At 40.9% G+C, this 17,729-nt stretch overlaps 1 pseudogene across 2 annotated transcripts in view; it reads right to left on the bottom strand.

The window, feature by feature from the left end:
- Positions 1-17,729, bottom strand: part of PATR-DQB2 (major histocompatibility complex, class II, DQ beta 2 (pseudogene)) — a 36,210-nt pseudogene that overhangs the window by 2,476 nt on the left and 16,005 nt on the right. The window contains exons 3-7 of one of the 2 annotated variants that reach the window (XR_010157968.1): positions 13,654-13,724; positions 11,675-11,903; positions 4,732-4,828; positions 3,032-3,298; positions 221-502 (exon numbers count right to left, since the gene is read on the bottom strand). The product of XR_010157968.1 is annotated as a major histocompatibility complex, class II, DQ beta 2 (pseudogene), transcript variant X2 (transcript). Of the gene's footprint in view, positions 1-220; positions 503-3,031; positions 3,299-4,731; positions 7,137-11,674; positions 11,904-13,653; positions 13,725-17,729 lie in introns of those variants that run through there. The other variant, XR_001718365.4, reaches the window with a different exon arrangement.

The following is a 17,729-nucleotide window of genomic DNA, read 5'->3' on the forward strand; positions in this document are numbered from 1 at the left end:
ACTAACACAAATGTGGAAAGTGATCTCCCTGGTATCTGGAAAGACAAAGAGATCAGGATTCATCTGATGTGCTCGCCATGGGGCAACAGGTGCTCTAGTCTCCTGTGATTCCCAGCTCAGTAGTGATGTCAGGGACAAGAGATGGGATGGGAAGGATCAGCGGGAGCTCTGCCCTTTGTCTTGTGGGGCCCACAGTAAAAGGAAACCAGTTTCCCCTTACGCCACTCCACGGTGATGGGGCTCTGGAGGCTGGGGTGCTCCACGTGGCAGGTGTAGATGTCTCCATGCTGGGGAGTTATTTCCAGCATCACCAGAATCTGGAAGGTCCAGTCACCGTTCCTAATGAGGGAGGTGGACACAACACCGGCTGTCTCCTCCTGGTCATTCCGAAACCACCGGACTTTGATCTGGGCTGGATAGAAATCTGTCACCGAGCAGACCAGCAGGTTGTGGTGGTTGAGGGCCTCTGTCCTGGATGGGGAGATGGTCACTGTGGGCTCCACTGAGGGCAGTAACAGACAGGGAAAGATATAGGAGTGAGATGTGAGACCACACAGCATGCCTGCTGTGAGGAAGGTCCCTCCTTGGAACCAGAATGGAAAGATACCTGGAGTCCAAGTCTTGGATTAAGGTTCCTTCAACAAATATAGATTTGACAATCACTGAGAATCCAAAAATAAACAACAGACCCTGGTTCCTGCCTTTATAGAACTTGCAATCTAGTAACAGAGACCAAAAAAATTGAATGTTATTTCAAAAGTTTGTAATATTTGAAGGAAAAGTAGGCAGGCCTTGAAAAAAACTAACACTGATCAAACATCATGTTTGCCCATAACTCAATTCCTTTATCTTCTCAGAGCGCTGTTCATGGTCAAAAATGACACACCTTTCCCTGCATATTTTATACATCTTAACCTTTACTTCTCTGGCCATTTTACTGCATTTCCTTTATTTCTTTAGTGTAAAATTATAGTAAATATTTAATGTATGCTTTATTTACTTGGTAATATGTTCTCTCATTTTCCTGCTTTTTCTTAATTTCCTTTTAACACTCAAGATAGTGTAATTACTAGCTGCCTACCCTACTCCATCCCCTTGCTATTGAGAATTACTTTCTTGTTCTGAAATCAGACATTATCATGTACGTTCTCCACAGGAAATATTCTGAGATCCATGCAGAGGTTGGTCTGGGTGAATGTGCCTGTAATGCAAACATATACATATAGCTGGGATTTGCTGAGGTCAGCAGGTAGCACCCCAATTAAATGGCACTTATGAGCCATTGTCTGGAAGGAATCTTGGTTTCTGCTTGGACTTGAACTTTTCTTTAGGCCCTCCTTCCTGGAGTCTGACTGAAATAACAGTCAGCTATGTGGGGACTTACAAGATTTGTTCATCTTAAAAAGACTGAAAGTAAAAATAAAGGGCACAAATTCATGAGAAAAAAATGATAGAATAACTTTTATAGAAATAGACTTGAAATGGCAAAAATATAAATACTTGACAGCATTAGGATGTGGGTCAGAAGAAGGCAAGGAAGTTTTGTGAACCTGCATAGATAACACTGGGGTCAGACTAGGGATTGATTAATCAGTGAATTTTCAATGCCTTGAAAGTATCATTTTGTCCCATTAACAGTGAAAACAGGCAGGAATAGACCCATTGCTGCTTCTTGTCAAAATTGGCTTTAACAAGGCTTTACTTCCCTTAGGCTGTGTAGATGAGTATTGAAGAACATAAAAGAATGCTGTGTATTTGGGGGAGGCTTCAGGTCCTGGTGCATAATTGTGGGTTGATTACTTAAAGTGTTTATCATGTACCAATATTACGATATATAAAGTGGCGATGCTAATCTCTAATGCACAGGTAACTGTGCTATTAAATGACATAACTTAGATGGTGTTTGCTAAGGCAATTGTCTAGAAATAAGTGCTCACTAAGTGGGTAAAATTGACTTTCAGAATGTTTATCCCTGAAGTGGATAGTGATGGGGGGAGTGAGAAAATCTACTCCAAAAGCAACCTGAAACTATTTTTATTCAATAATTTAGTGGCTTCAATCTATGTATTCCAAAGCTTCTGCTCTTTTCATTGTGCCATTTGTTCAGCTTTTCTAAGAAATTAAAACTGCCTTATAACACCATTCAAGCGTTGTTTTTATTTTCAGCAAACACCTTTTTCCCCAGACTGCATTCACAAACCTTACTAAGATCCAAGTCAATACGAGTTTAAAGCATTAAGCAAAATAATAGAAAATAATTGATAAAGTCCATCTTTAAGGCTCTATTTATCCTCTGCTTTCCCTTGAGCCTAAGTGGATGGGCAGCTGAGCACATTTATTCATTAATTTAACAGAAGATCATTGAGCTCATACCACATGCCAGTCCACGAGTCAGGTACTAGGCATGCAATGATTAAAACACTCTCACCTCAAAGAGTTCCGCCATGAATGAGAGCCGTTTAGGAAAACAGAATTACGATGAATAATAATTTGAAGCCAAAAGTTAAAATATCTTATTTCACAACTGTAATTGCTGGATGCCCTGCGCGCAGTTGTGGAGCAGCCCTAACTCCACCAGGCCAAGCCTGAAGCTTCCTGCGGTGCGAGCTGTGCAAGTGGGCCTTGCTGGGTGGGGCAGTGCTAGTGGGGCGGGCGGGCAGGGGAAGAGGGCGGGCATTCGGGGCAGAAAGAACTGCTTAGCGAAGGTGAGGCACGAGTAGGCAAACGCATAAAGCACGAGGCAAGAACATGCAGAGCAGAGGACAAGGCCGATGGACGGGGAGGCTGGGGACACACTGGGCAGCCTAACCCAACCCTGCAGGGAACTAAGGGATGCTTTTGTGCATCCCCCTGCTCTGCCCTAGATCCCCGCCCCTCCGATACTACCCCAGCCTCCAAATCCCCGCCACCTTCCTGTACCCTGGGATGGACCAGGGCTCGGTCCCTGAGGCCACGCCGTCCTCGCCCCTCTGTGCGCAGAGACTCGGGCCCCGGCCAAGGGTGAGCACCGCGGAAGGACCACGAGGCTCACCTTGCCGCTGCAAGGTCGTGCGTAGCTCCGCCTCGTAGTTGTGTCTGCACACCTTGTCCACCGCGGCCCGCTCCTGCTCCAAGAAGTCCTTATAGTTGTTCCAGTCCTCGATGCTCCGCCCCAGCTCGGTCACCGCCTGGAACTCCCCAACGTCGCTGTCGAAGCGCCCGTACTCCTCGCGGTTATAGATGTATCTGGCCACACCCCGCACGCGCTCTGTCCCGTTGGTGAAGTAGCACATGCCCTTAAACTGGACCAAGAAATCCTCTGCGGAGAATCACGGCGGGTCAGTCAGGCCCCAGCACGGCCCTAGCCCCAGCCCCCAGCCGGACCGCACCCTTCAGCCGCTGCCCTGACCCGGCCAGCAGCTGCGAAATCCGTCCACGCGAAATTGAGTTCTTGGCTGGGCCCGTGCCTCGTGCTCCGGACCTGGGATCCTCGAGGCATCTCTGCCCCAGCCCTGCCCGCCCTCTCTGAGGGCCTCGGGAATCTGCCTTCCTTTAGGGAGGTAAGAGGGAAAGCCCAGTCCCTGCCTGAGCCTGTGAACCAAGTGAAGAGGGCAGTCGGACCGATTCGACATTGACCTCTGCTCTTAGATCAGGGCGTTCTCGCATGAAATCCCATTTTCCATGGAGCTCTTGGGAATCTCAGAGACAGAGTTATCCACATAAATTTGAGAGTTCAAGGGAATAACGAGAAAGGTTCAGGAATTAAGCTTGTTCTCATCCTGATGTAAGTATTCTCTTGGTCCCTGGGCAAGAGACCAAGTAAACCCATGCCTGGATTTACTCTCTTTCTGCTATACCCGCCCAAGTGCCCTGTGAGGTTCACTCACTTCTGTGTTAGAAAGGACCTACACCTCCGGAGTCCTAGAAGGAAACATTTATTCATGGAAAGAGCCCAAGCTTTTGAATTCTATAGGGTCCAATTAAACTGAGTCAATCATCAACTTGGGCAGGTTACTTAACAGAATATCCATATCACAAGTATAATTACGTAAAAGGAAAATCATGATACCTACACATAGGATGTTAGGAGGAGTGAGAGAGGATTTATAGAAAGTACTGTCCTGTGTCTGAATGGAGTGGTTTCTCAATGTGTATTATTTCCCTTCTTTACCTCCTCCTTTCCATCATACTAAATTCAGTCCACCATCAACTCAGGTCCCTGAATCCCACTCAAGTCACCTTTTGCCCATAAATCAGTGAAACCCAAAGTAAGACTCCCTGTCTGTGGTCATCCAGCCACCTTCCCTCAGTACTAAGAGTTTGCCTCCACAAACTCTCCACTCGAGTCAGTAGTATAGACTCCTTTACCTCTAATACAGAGACTACAGACACCATTGCTGCCTTTCATTTTCCCAGTGCAGAAAAATCCTACTGTGTCTTTGGGGAAATGCATATCTTCAAAAATCACTCCACGGTCACTTTGTCCTGTCATGGGTAGTGAATGCACACTTTGTCTCCTCTTTCCTCTCTCCTCCTTCAGGTTTAAACCTGTGGGATTGGGGTTGGATTATCCTCACCTCACCCATTATAAGGTGGAAATAAAAATGCAACATAGCTCTATTTCCCAAAAAGAATAAATGGTGATAAAAGACTGTGTTCTGAGATCATGGAGATCACCATCCCCCATACTCCAACCCAAGGAGAGCCTGTTCCCACAGTGGTGGCTCTCAAGAGCAGCTGCCCTGCACTTACTGGGAAAGTCTCTGGCCTCAGCCACTGGGGTGCTCAGCATCACCAGCATCACGGTCACAGCTGCTGCCCAAAAGCCTCCAGGGATCTGCAGAGCCATCTTCCAAGACATAATTGAGACCAAGGAAAAAGCAGTGGTAGTCAACACAGCTCAAACCTAATGGATCTTATGTACCCGCCGGAAAGAATAAAAACCTCTGGATGTTTCCATGTGTGGTAGGATTGGGGAGTCCCTAGGAAAGGAACCAATCAGCACTGGAGCTGAAGGACCTCATCTGCCTCTGGGCAGACATTTTTCTGTGAAGATTCTCACTCCAATGCCTGGCACTGTTTCTTCTTCAAATTGCACTAGATGAACATTTGGGGTGAAGATTTCTGAATAGCTGAAGATTGAATGGCTTAGGGGTTTTAAGAAGCAAAAGACAAATGTGATTCAAGAGTAGACATCTTACAACCTATTGTTCTTATACTTGGGATTTTTAGTAGGGCAAATTAAGTGAGGATCATATTTCAGGGAACAGAAAATTGTCACAGAAATGTTCACTTCTATTAGACACTCTGAGGGGCCTTAAGTTTTGGTGAGAAGAGCAAAGTTCTTAGAAGGAAATGATGGTGAGTTGCAGTTCTACCACTAATGTGCTTTATGAGAGTCAACAAATTACTGAACTCCTTTTCACCCCCAGGCTTCTCTTTGCAAAATGTGGATCACGTTTTATGCATTTTACATCTAGATCTTCACATATACAAATTTAACATTAATATGACTAGTTTAGTATTACAAAAGCCTCCTCCACTGTTATGTGTAACTATCAGGCTAATAGGAGCAACAAGAAAAAAAAAAAAGGTTGACACCCAGCCCTACTGGCAAGTGATTCTTTATTATGCAAGAAGGTATTGCATTCATGATCTTTGAGTGAAAGTATTTGTTGACTTTTCTCTTGTAAGTTCTTCAGCTGCTTAAATCCTCCCTGAACCATGAAACAGGTGCATCTGATATGAGCAAAGGCACAATACACAAATTTTACAGTATTCAGACACCGTCACATTTAGTTTTGAGGATAGAGAGCAAAAGCTATGAAGAAGAATTTCCTGGGGGCTGAATCGTATTAATGATGGAGCAAATGTTTAGTTACAGGTCATATTGGGCCAGCCCTAAACATCAAATCCAAAATGGCAGAGGTACCAATGTGTTTTTATAAATAAATTTCTTACTTATCAGGCTTACGTTGCCCATGGCTAGGGATAGTACTAATGGTTATAAAGCAATTAAAACAATGCCTGACAAACATTACTGGTAATCGTAACCAAGACAATAAATATCTCCACCTCTCTTCTTGTCTCCCTTCCTCCCACTCTTCCCTGTATATTAGTAAAGTAGAAGATAGAGAGGATCTAAAAGCAGAATATGTTTACCAGGTAAAAAGAAACAGGGAAGAGACAGTAGCAAGAGGTTTGCAACAGTGGCACATGAAAGCATTGAGCCACTCTAATATTCTGTATTATTCTGTGCATAGGTTTAGATCACCTGAGACTGGGAACGTTGTTACTGGGCTTCTAGCAGCAGTGGTGTACTCAGGATCAGGGTAACCCCCAGTCTAAGGAGGGTCTCCACTGGTGCGATGGAAGCATAAAGGAGGAACATCAAACTCAGACCTAGAACGGAATTGGGGGCAAGAAGGAATAGGCAGAGAGGAACCTGAAGATGCCCTCAATGTCCTCTCAGTCCCCACCCCAGCGTCCCTCAGAATAGAGGCCTCTGGCCCACCCCTTCTTCCTGTTCAAAGGGAGAAACTTCCCTCAGGTTTATTCTGGGGCTGTGAGGCAAAGTCTACGTCAAACCTAGGGACTCCCCAGTCTCATGGGCCTCTTCAAACAGACTTTTTTCTTTTGTTTTCCTTTTTTTTAATTTTCCTTTTTTCTTTTCCTTTCTTTTTTAGGGACAGGGTCTGGCTCTATCACCTAGGCTGGAGTACACTGGCATGATCATGGCACACTGCAGCCTCAACCTCTTAGGCTCAAGTGATCCTCCTGTCTGAGCCTCCCAAGTAGCTGGGAGTACAGGCACACACCGCCATTCTGTCTAATTTTTTAAAAATTTGTTATAGAAATAGGGTTTTGCTATGTTGCCCAGGTTGGTTTCAATGTCCTGGCCTCAAGCAATCCTCCCACCTCGGCCTCCCAAAGCACTGGGATTATAGGTGTGAGCCACCACACCTGGCCACACAGACTTTTCAACTAGCAACGAAAGTGTCAGAGCCATCTTCTGACTGGCTAAAACCTCATCTGAGGCCAGGTGCGGTGGCTCACCCCTGTAATTTTCTAGCACTTTGGGAGGCCAAGGCAGGCAGATCACTTGAGGTCAGGAATTTGAGACCAGCCTGGCCAACATGGTGAAACCCGTCTCTACCAAAAATAAAAAAAATTAGCCGGGTGTGGTGGTCCATGCCTGTAATCTCAATTACTCAGTAGGCTGAGGCAGGCGAATCGCTTGAACCCAGGAGGCAGAGGTTGCAGTGAGCTGAGTTCACGCCATTGCACTCCATTGCACTCCAGCCTGGGAGACAAGAGCAAAACTCTGTCTCAAAACAAAACAAAACAAAACAAAAAACACCTAATCTAAAAGGCTTTGGTTTGGGGCTTCTGCCAGTTGTGTCCCCCTGATCCAGCCTTCTCTACAGTTCTTTGCAATGTTCCTATCCCTGCTCCATTACTCAGGGCAGCCACTATTGGCCTGGCCAGAGGAAGGCAACTCAGACAAGCATCCTGATTCTGAATGCCTCACCCAAATCACCCGCCCGGCCTCTGTGGGGACAGAGCACTTAGGATGAGACCGCACGCACCCCATGTGGGAAGATGGGATAAAGACACTGCTGTTATTATGGGTCAAGGTTACACTAGGGAGACTCTCCCCAGGGCACATTGTCTCTTCTTTCAGGGCAGAAAAAGGTTGTGGACTCCTTCTTTGTGGAAACAAGGGAGAAATCATCTTCCCTGGTCAGCATCTCTTAGAATCTGTGCCTGGTCAGTGCAGTTGAATGTAAACACAGGAGTCATCCTGTCACCAGAAGGGTTATCCAGGACTCTGTCCTGCAATTACTTCCAGAATCAAGAAACACTGTAGAGTCAGAAAGGTTCTGTGGCCTCCTTAATGCCAGTGGTAACATAATTAGAAATACGGCCCCAGAATATCATTTTCCTTTAATAAAAATTTATCAAGTAATTATCTTCAAATTTTTCAAAACCTTGTGAAGCTACTTACATATTTCTCTTATATCAACTTTTAGGTAACCAGTTACATGAATTTTTCATGACACATATAAGGTAGGCCTTTTCTCTTTAAACAGTTATCTCTTTAAAATGACAATTTAGAAAATCTGAAGAGAGAGTCTGTAGCATTCAGAGGCTGTGCTCAAACAGTGCCTCCTTCAAGCAAGTAACCATGGAGAAACTCCATAGTGGAAGTCAGGTAAGGACTTGGAGGATACCGCAGGGTGAAGGGCTAGGAGTATGGGAAAAGCTTTAGCAGGAAGATAGAAAATCAGATGATACAAGGCATTTGGGACACTTGGGGGAAATGGGGAAGGTGAGTGATCTCTGGCACAGGAGTCCAGAGCTCACGCTTCTCATGCAGTATGGAAATGGCCCTTGAAAACAGAAGAAGACTGGGACGAAAACCCAGGCTGCCTGCTATGGATGTGTGTACAATGGAGCTTTGTTTCCTGATCTGTTTCTACAGGTTTCTTCTTCCAGTCAATCTCATCCATGCATCACCTCAGCTGGACCACTGACGATTTCATCACCCAGAGCTAACCTACACATGTCACTCTTTGCAACATATCTGTTCGTCTCTACTTCTGGTTCCCTAGTAATGCCTGGGATATTTCCAGAGACAACTCTTCCCCAGCTTCTAGATTTGTAGTCATCATGTTCCTTCATTCCCAGACAAACCTTAAATATCTCTCTATGAGATCTTTATAACGTCTTCTTCTACAAGTTCTTACCAGCAGAGAGAAGAACTAATATTCAGGTATGTAAAAAATATTTCAGTCCTATTTAAGCTCATGTCCAAGTACTCAAGAATTCAAGTGTCCAGCTCAGCTCAAGGTCATGGTTCATGCAAAAAAGCAACATTAGCAGTAATATTTTGGGGGGACTACTCATATCCTCAAATAGGAAAACTTAAGATATTCAATTTAAACCTCAATGACATATCAATCCATGCTTTTCAGGATGACTATTATCAAAAAGACAAACAATAACAAGTGTTAACAAGGACGTGGAGATAAGGGAACATTTGCACGCTGTTGGTGGGAATGTAAATTAGTATGGCCACTAGGGAAAACATTATGAAGGTTCTTCAAAAAGTTAAAATAGAACTGCCATATGATGTAGCAATCCCACTTCCAGGATACAGACAAAGGATTTTAAATCAGTAGGTTGAAAATATATCCACACTCCCATGTTTATTGCAGCATTATTCACAATAGTCAAGGTATGAAATCAACCTGTGTCATTCAGCAGATGAATGGGTAAAGATAATGTATGTATACACAATGGAATTCTATTCAGGCTTTAAAAAGAAAGAAATCCTGGTGTAAGCCAAAAAGTGACTGAGGCAGGTCTCAATCAATTAGAGGTTTATTTTGCCAAGGTTCAGGATGCACCTGGGAAAAATACGAATCACAGGAGCATCTGTGATCCATGCTTATTCCAAAGAGGGTTTTGAGAACTTCAATGTTTAAAAAGAAAGAGTAAGCAGAAAGGGAAAGAGAGGAAAAAAAAAAAAAAGGAGGGAAGGTAGGCAATGACACAAGTGGTTACATTCTTGTGAGTCTGATTAGCCTCAGTAAATCTACATTTTACATGTGAAAAGAGGGAGTAGAGGAAAAAGTCACTTATGCAAAAACAATAACATTGTGGAATCTTCCCAAAAGATTCACTTTCTATTCTCACAGACCGACAATTCCACTCAAGTTAATTACTGCAAAAGCATCCTAACTAGTCTTCCTGCCTCTACTTTATAATGTTGACATTGCTCATAAATCCAAGTTAATCTCTCTGAGTATGAGTTTCTTTAACTGCAAAATGAGGATATTATCTATTCCATAGAGTAATGCCAAGGATTAAATGAAGTGGCAAATATATAGCATCTAAAATAGTTTTGAACACATAGTAGATGCTCAATAATAATTTTTTAAATTTTTAATATAATTTTAATTCAATAGCTTTTAGGTTACAAGTGGTTTTTTGTTATATGGATGAATTGTATAGTGGTGAAGCCTGGAATTTTAGTGAACCTGTTACCTGAGTAGTGTGCATTGTACTCAATATGTAGTTTTTTATCCTTCACCCTCCTTCCCATCCTCCCCACTTTCTTACTCTCCATTGTCCTTTATACCATTCTGTATGCCTTTGAGTACCCATAGCTTAGTACCCACTTAGCTCCTACTTACAAATCAGAACATATGGTATTTAGTTTTCCATGCCTCAATTAGAAGTTGTAAATTTTGATGGAGTCCAATTTATATATATATTTTTTTCATTTCTTGCCTATGCCCTCGGTGTTATATCCAAGAAATCATTGCCTAATCAAATATCATGAAGATTTTCCCTACTTTTTTTCTAAGAGTTTTATGGTTTTAGTTTTCACTTTAGGTCTTTGATTCATTTTGAGTTCATTTTGTCTATAATGTAGGGTAAGAGTCCAGTTTCATTCTTTTGTATGTGGACTTCCAGTTTTCCCAGCACCATTGTCGAAAAGGCTGTCCTTTCCGCATTTAATGGCCCTGGCACTCCTGTTGAAAATCGTTTGACCATATATGTCAGGATAATTTCCTGGTTTTGATATTGCACTTTAGTTATGTAAGATGTTACAATTGGGGAAAACTGGATGAAGGCTATACAGAATCTTTTTGTTCTATCTTGGTAACTCCCTTTGAATCTACAATTATTTCAAAATATAATGTTAAAAAAGCAAAGCCAACTGAAATAATGTGTTTATCTTTTAACAAACTAATTCAATAAGATACCTAATAAAAATTACCCAATGTGAAATACGAAGAGAAAAGAAGAGCAGGGGAAAAACAAAACAGAGCATCCAAGAGCTGCAGTGCTGTATTGAATGGTTACATCACCTTTATTTGTTTGTTTGTTTGTTTGTTTGTTTTGAGACAGGGTGTCACTCTGTTGCCCAGGCTGGAATGCAGTGGTGCGATCACAGCTCACTGCATCCCCCACCCTCGCCCCCAACTCAGGCAGTCCTCCCGTCTTAGCCTCTTGAGTAGCTGGGAATACCAGCACCATGCTTGCCCACTTAATTTTTCTCTTTTTGTAGACAAGGTCTCCTTATGTTGCCCAGGCTGCTCTTTAGGTTCAAGCATTCCTCCCACCTCAGCCTCCCAAAGTGCTGAGATTACAGATGTGAAACATCGTTCCAGGCTTATTTTTTTAATGTACTTTTACTCTCTTTCTCTCTTTGTGTTTCACTCTGGGTAATTTTTATTGATCTATTTCAAACTCACTGATTCTTCCCAGGGCTATACCACATTTGCTGATGAGCTTGTCAAATGCATTCTTTATTTTTGTTCATGTATTTTTATTTTATTTCCATTTCATTCATCCTTAAAGCTTTCATATCTCTGCTGAAACTATCTAATCTTGCATGTTGTCTACCTTTTCCATCAGAGATTTTAGTATATTAATCACAGTTTATGAAGCAGGTTTACTAATTACCAATACCAAGGGAGGAAAGGGAGGACTTCCACTGCATGGAGAATAGAAAAGATCATCACTATGGCAACCACCAGGAAAAGAGGTCCAGATACTTCTTCCCACTGCATTCTGAGCTACTGTTTATGTCCACCATGCACTGGTTACCTGTTTATCTGAGTCTGGTGAAACAGAACACACTCACACACAAATTATGTGAAGCAGTTTTATTACTTACAGATCAGTAGCAAGGGACCGAAGAAGCCTCAGCTCCATTGTGAGTCAGTCTCCTAAAGCTCAAGAAAGCTGCCCAGGAGAGATGAAGTCTTAACCGCACCAGTTACTCTGTTATAGCCTAAAGTGTAAGTCACAACTCAAACTCTTGATCACTTCATTCATATTACATGTTCCAAAATACAACCACAGGAAAACTTCTCCAACAGTAACTTTGCATGAACTCATGTGTTCTGTCAATAGAGAAAAATGGCAAGTCTCAATCATTTTAGGAGGTTTATTTGCCAAAGTTAAGAATAAGCACCCAGGAGACAGGTCTATACTTTTCTCTGAAGATAATTTTGAGGGCTCTAAATTTGAGGGGAAAGGGTAGGGATATTGAGAAGTACACAATTTTCATGTAAGAGGAGGGTAAGGAAAAATAGTCATTCATGCCTTTGTCTGTCTCAGTTAATCTGCATTTTTTTTACATAAGATGACATAGACAAAATGGGGGAAGGGGAACAATTAGATATGCATTTGTGGCCAGGCACGGTGGCTCATGCCTGTAATCCTAGCATTTGGGGATGCTGAGGCAGGCGGATCACTTGGGGTCAGGAGTTTGAAACAGGCCTGGCCAACATGGTGAAACCCTGTCTCTACTAAAAATACAAAAAAAAAAAAATTAGCCAGGCATGGTGGCAGATGCCTGTAATCTCAGCTACTTGGGAGGCTGAGGCGGGAGAATCGCTTGAACCCGGGAGGTGGAGGTTGCAGTGAGCCAAGATCGCGCCACTGCACTCCAGCCAGCGTGACAAAGCGAGACTCCGTCTCAAAAAAAAAAAGAAAAAAAAAAAAGATATGCATTTGTGTCTTCTGGGCAGGGGCGTGACTACACCTGTAAAGATAAGCTACCAATTTACATTGCCATGGTAAAATTTTAACAGAAACACCTTAGAGTAAAGATCTTGCAGCTCACAAGGACTTTCCTTGTGGACAAAATATGAGGGAGGCATGTAGCTTTTCATTTTGTAGCCATCTTATTTAGGAACCAAAAAGGGGGAGGCGGGTTTTCATAACCCCGTTCCCAGATTAACTTTTCCCTTAGGCTTAATGAGTTGGAGTCCCAAGATTTAATTTCCTTTCATAGTTCTAAAACTATGACCAAGTGTTCATTTCTTCCTGATAGGCACTTAGCACACTGACCATGTGCCTTAAATTGTCCATATGATGCGAAGAGCTATAAATCCATGGAGTCGTAAGTTTGGGGATACCAACCACAATCCATCTGCAGCAGAAGTGGTGCCTTTGGAACCAAGCTTGAACAGGTCTAAAAACTAGGTTGTTCTTCTGGTTTAGTGACAGAGACTACTCTCCCAGATGAAAATACAATAGTCTTTTAGTGCTTCTATGCATGGTCATGTCTGTCAGTAGACACTAAAACAATCATAATTCAAGAACAGAGTAAATAGTAACATAGACCCTTCTGGAATAGTTGTCTCTGTCACCAAAACAGAAAAACAAACTACACTAAATTCAGAGGATGAGGGGAATCAAGAATGGCTTGTGAAGGAGGGAAACAAATATTAGTTACAGTCATAATGACAACTATAATAGTAGACACTGTAGCAAATTTCACTAACTTTCTTGCCTTAATCTTCTAGATCACAATTGATCACTCGTGTACCTCCCTTCTTGAGGAAAAATTGAAATGTGTTAATTTTCTCAGGAAAAAAAATGAAAGGCACCATATTGGACTATGGGAGCTTGGAATTCTGAATCACCACCTGGAGAAAAGAGACTCACAAATCTTCAATATCCTCCTTCTGCTACATTAGTGAGTTATAAACTTCTACTATATTTCAGCCACAATACACTTTTTAGTCTATTTGTTGCAGCAGTTTGGCCCATTCTAATTAGTATAAAAAGAAGAAAAAATAATCGTAGAAAAAAATTAAATGAAGAATATAACAATTTTAATAGTTTCTCCTGACTTAGACTCACCTGAAATGATCCTCATTCTTTGTTTTAGGATTAGCAGAGATGTAAGACAGAATTTCATGAAAATATTCAACCTGGTGGATGATGCCAAATTAGCAGTTAGCGTGTGTGCCTGGAATTCAAACCATACAAATCCTCCCTGCCCACCTCTCATCCTATCCTTTAGAGCAGAGCCTGTGTCTCATATATTGCCCCCAAGTCTATATCAATCAAAGTAATTTTTATTATCCTGAAAACACCTATAGAAAGACTAACATGTTGAAAGTTATATTTAAATATGGGCACTCTGCGTCATACTCTTTTGCCAATATTACTTCAAAACTGTACAAACCTATATTCTTTGCATTTGTGGGAAATTATTATATTGTAGATAAGGCTAAAATATTTTGTGAATCAAAACATACTATAAAAAGTTGGAAAGAAAGATTTCATTTGGATGTAAATACATGAAAATAGCAGCCCAGACACTGAAGACAAGAGGAATAATAACTAAGTGACCACAGAGGAAATTTTTTATCACATGCCTGGCTGTTCCAGACAGGGAAACTTGCTTTACCTGAAGGAAGTGGTCACTAGACCAGAATGTAACCAAATACAGGATTCTGCTTTAAAAAAAAAAAAAAAAGATTCACAAAAGTCATGTTTAAGTTAAACCATTAAATACTTTCCTCTCCAGCCAATGAGAAGATGTGGGGCCACATTACTTCTCTCTGGCAGATTAGGTCATTGAATCCATTCCAAAAAAAAAAATATTTAAAAGAGCAATAAATATACAAAATATCAAAGCAGTCATGTGTGCAATCCACAGAAAAGAATAGAAATTTACTTAAGGACAGAAAGAAGTTTAGTAAACAATGATACCACTTTCTTGGACAGGGCAATTAGTGTCAACTTTTCCAGACAAAATACATAGATTTGGTGATGCTTTAATCTAAATAGTAATAAGACAGTTTTATTAACAAAATGTTTCTAACTTTCAAGAGCAGTATACAAAAACAACTATTGATAAAAATAAGGGGAGGTGCTCTAATAGATGTTTACAAATGATTATAAAGTTAAACAATTAAAACATGTCCATAGTGCCCCAAAAAAAGGACAACTGTGGAATGATATTGGCTGCACATAAACAGAACCTAATTTATGTCACAATTAATGAAATTGAAAATTTTGTTTACAGTAACCCCTCTTATCCATGGGAGATACGTTGCAAGGCACCCCAATGGATGCCTGAAGGCATGGACAGTACCAAACTCTATATATGCTATGTTTTTCTACACATCCAAACATATGATAAAGTTTAATTTACAAATTGTGCAGTCATAGGTTAACAACAATAACTAATAATAAAATAGAACAATTATAACAATATATTGTAATAAAAGTTATGTAAATGAGGTCTCTCTCTCTCTCTCTCTTTGTCTGTCTCTTTCTTTCTCCCCCCCTTCTCAAAATATCTTGTTGTACTAAACACCTATATTTTCACACTGTGATTGATTGACCACCAGTAACTGAAACTGTGGAAAGTGAAACCACCGATAAGGGAGGACCACTGTATTACATTTCTAGGAAGTCGCAAACCCTTTGAGAAAAATTTGGGATGGGAAACAAACATATTTCTAAGAAGCCTTCAATGTTACAGGTTATATTCTTCACTTCTTCAAGGTACAGAAGGTCCCACTCTACTCTTCTGGAGTCATTCCAAATTTGTAGGGTAAAGGGCTGTATCTAATGAGGAATGGAACTCAGTGGGATGTCAGGGGTCTGGAAACAAGTTTTTTGAAATATACTTGATTGTCATGACACCAATATGGAATGAAAGATAAAGCAGTATAGTGATGAGGAAATTATGGTGAGATTTTTAGAACAAGAAGCTATTTTAAAAGAATTTTAAATCATTTTTCTTGGTGTTAGAAATACAATCCTAATTTGATATTTTTTAAGAGGTTGCAATAATAATTCGAAGTGTTTGAAATGGAGTACCAGGAAATTTGCTCTGGCCTCTCTAAAGAACATCATACTGGGACTGCTTTCAAGGATAGAACAAGTTATCCTGCATTTATGTTGGATAAATTAAGAATGTAGTGCATAATAAAAGCAAACTTTTAATCCAGTGGAACAGGAAAAATTACTAAAACTAGTGTTGAGTCAATTACTGAGTTAGTGGGATAGTAAAAAGAGCCCATACATACACACATACAGAGATTATATTGAGGCAGATTAAAAGTTTAAATGAGAAGGAACTCAGAACTGAGGAGGAACCACCCAGAACATGCTTGCTAGTAACACCTCTTCCCACCCCCTTATGAATAATCATGTAAGACTCCCATAAACGGAGTTTCCCCAGTAACATTCAATACTGTCTCACCCGCACAAGCAACCTGCCTTGAATTGTCTCGGGGTGTACTGTTGATTCTGCACCTAACTTTCAGAGTATCCTTTCTCCTTTGCAATAAATTGCTCTGTGCTGCACCTCCTTTGCTGTGTGTCTCTTGTTTAAATTCTCTTAAACTAAGAAGACAAGAACCAAAGTTTCATGAAAGCTATCAACAAAAATATAGAAAAAAATAAGTAAATATTTATTTTATTAAAAAATGATGAGATGAGTTTAAATAACAAAACAAAGAAAGAAACCATATATTCAAGTATTCTTAGACTATATTAAGAAAAACTAAAGAATTAATATGTGAAACGTATATCAATTTTAAGCATTCTGTTTATGTCAAAAGGTGCTTATGGTGCAGTATGTAAAACTTAAATAAGCAAAGCATATTGTATTAATTTTCTAGCCACTGTCATAACAAATTAGTAGAAACTTAGCAGCTTAAAACAATACCCATTTATTATCTCAGTTTTCTAGGTCAGAAGTCTGGGCAAAGCTCAGCTGGGCTCTCTGCTTAGGGTCTCACAAGACTGAAGTCACAAGCTGACATTATAATTCTCATTTGAGTATGGAGTCCTCTTCCAAGCTCACTGCCTGTTAACAGAATTTATTTCCACATATGACTGAGGTCCATATTTTCAAACTGGCTGTCAGACAGGGATCACTATCAGCCACCAGTGACCACTCTCAGTTCCTTGCCACATGGCCCTCTACATCTTCAAAGTCAGTAATAGAATCTTTCTCGTGTTTAATCTCCCTCTTCAGGAAAAGTTCAGTCCCTTTCAAGGGCTCACCTGATTAGTTCATGCTCACCTACAATAATTTCCTTTTCATAAGGCTAATTGCAGTCAAAACATAACCCAATCACAGTAGTGATTATCTCATTACATTTGCTGGTTCCACCCCCACTCAAAGGAAATGAATTTTATAAGGTATGTACAACAGGGGGTGATAGATATTCCTGGGGGCCATCTTAGAATTCTAGGCCCCCTTCTGACCTCTTCAGCCTCTGACCACCAGTAATTCATGTCCCTCTCAAATGTAAAATACATTAACCTCTTCTCAGACTTTGGGAGCACCCCCCAAAATCTCATTCCATTACAGCCTCAGGTCAAGTCCAATATCCTGTCTAAATCTTATTAGCTCAAAGTCCAAATTCTCAGCACCTTCATACCAAATTACAGGACTTGAAGATGTGAGAATTAGGAACTTGACAGAATATCCAATTATAATTGCTGACAGAGTCATGAAATGAGTTTATTAAATAAAATCTTATCTGGGAACCAAGTGTATAAATGTCATTGAATCCCTGGGGATAGAGACAGGGAAGCACAGGGATCTGATGATATTGACAATCACTTAACAAAAAAGACTAGGTGGTATTTTTTTTAACCCACACCTAACTTTGCTGGCATTGAGAAGGTACACCTAAGAGAATAATTAATCATGCCTACAGGACCCCTTCTTCACCAAGACAGAAATAAAAGTGAAGTCATTATTATTGTTGTCATCTGCACTCTATTTATTTATACTTTTATACTTCATATACTCACATAGTATATACCAGAACACTTAAACTAATTTCATCTCCAATTATTGTATATTCTTTTTTTTTTTTTTGAGACACAGTCTTGCTCCATTGCCCAGGCTGGAGTGCAGTGGCGCAATCTCAGCTCACTCTGCAATCTCCGTCTCCTGG

Source organism: Pan troglodytes, chromosome 5 (assembly GCF_028858775.2).
Source record: "Pan troglodytes isolate AG18354 chromosome 5, NHGRI_mPanTro3-v2.0_pri, whole genome shotgun sequence".
In the NCBI taxonomy this organism is placed as follows: Eukaryota; Metazoa; Chordata; class Mammalia; order Primates; family Hominidae; genus Pan; species Pan troglodytes.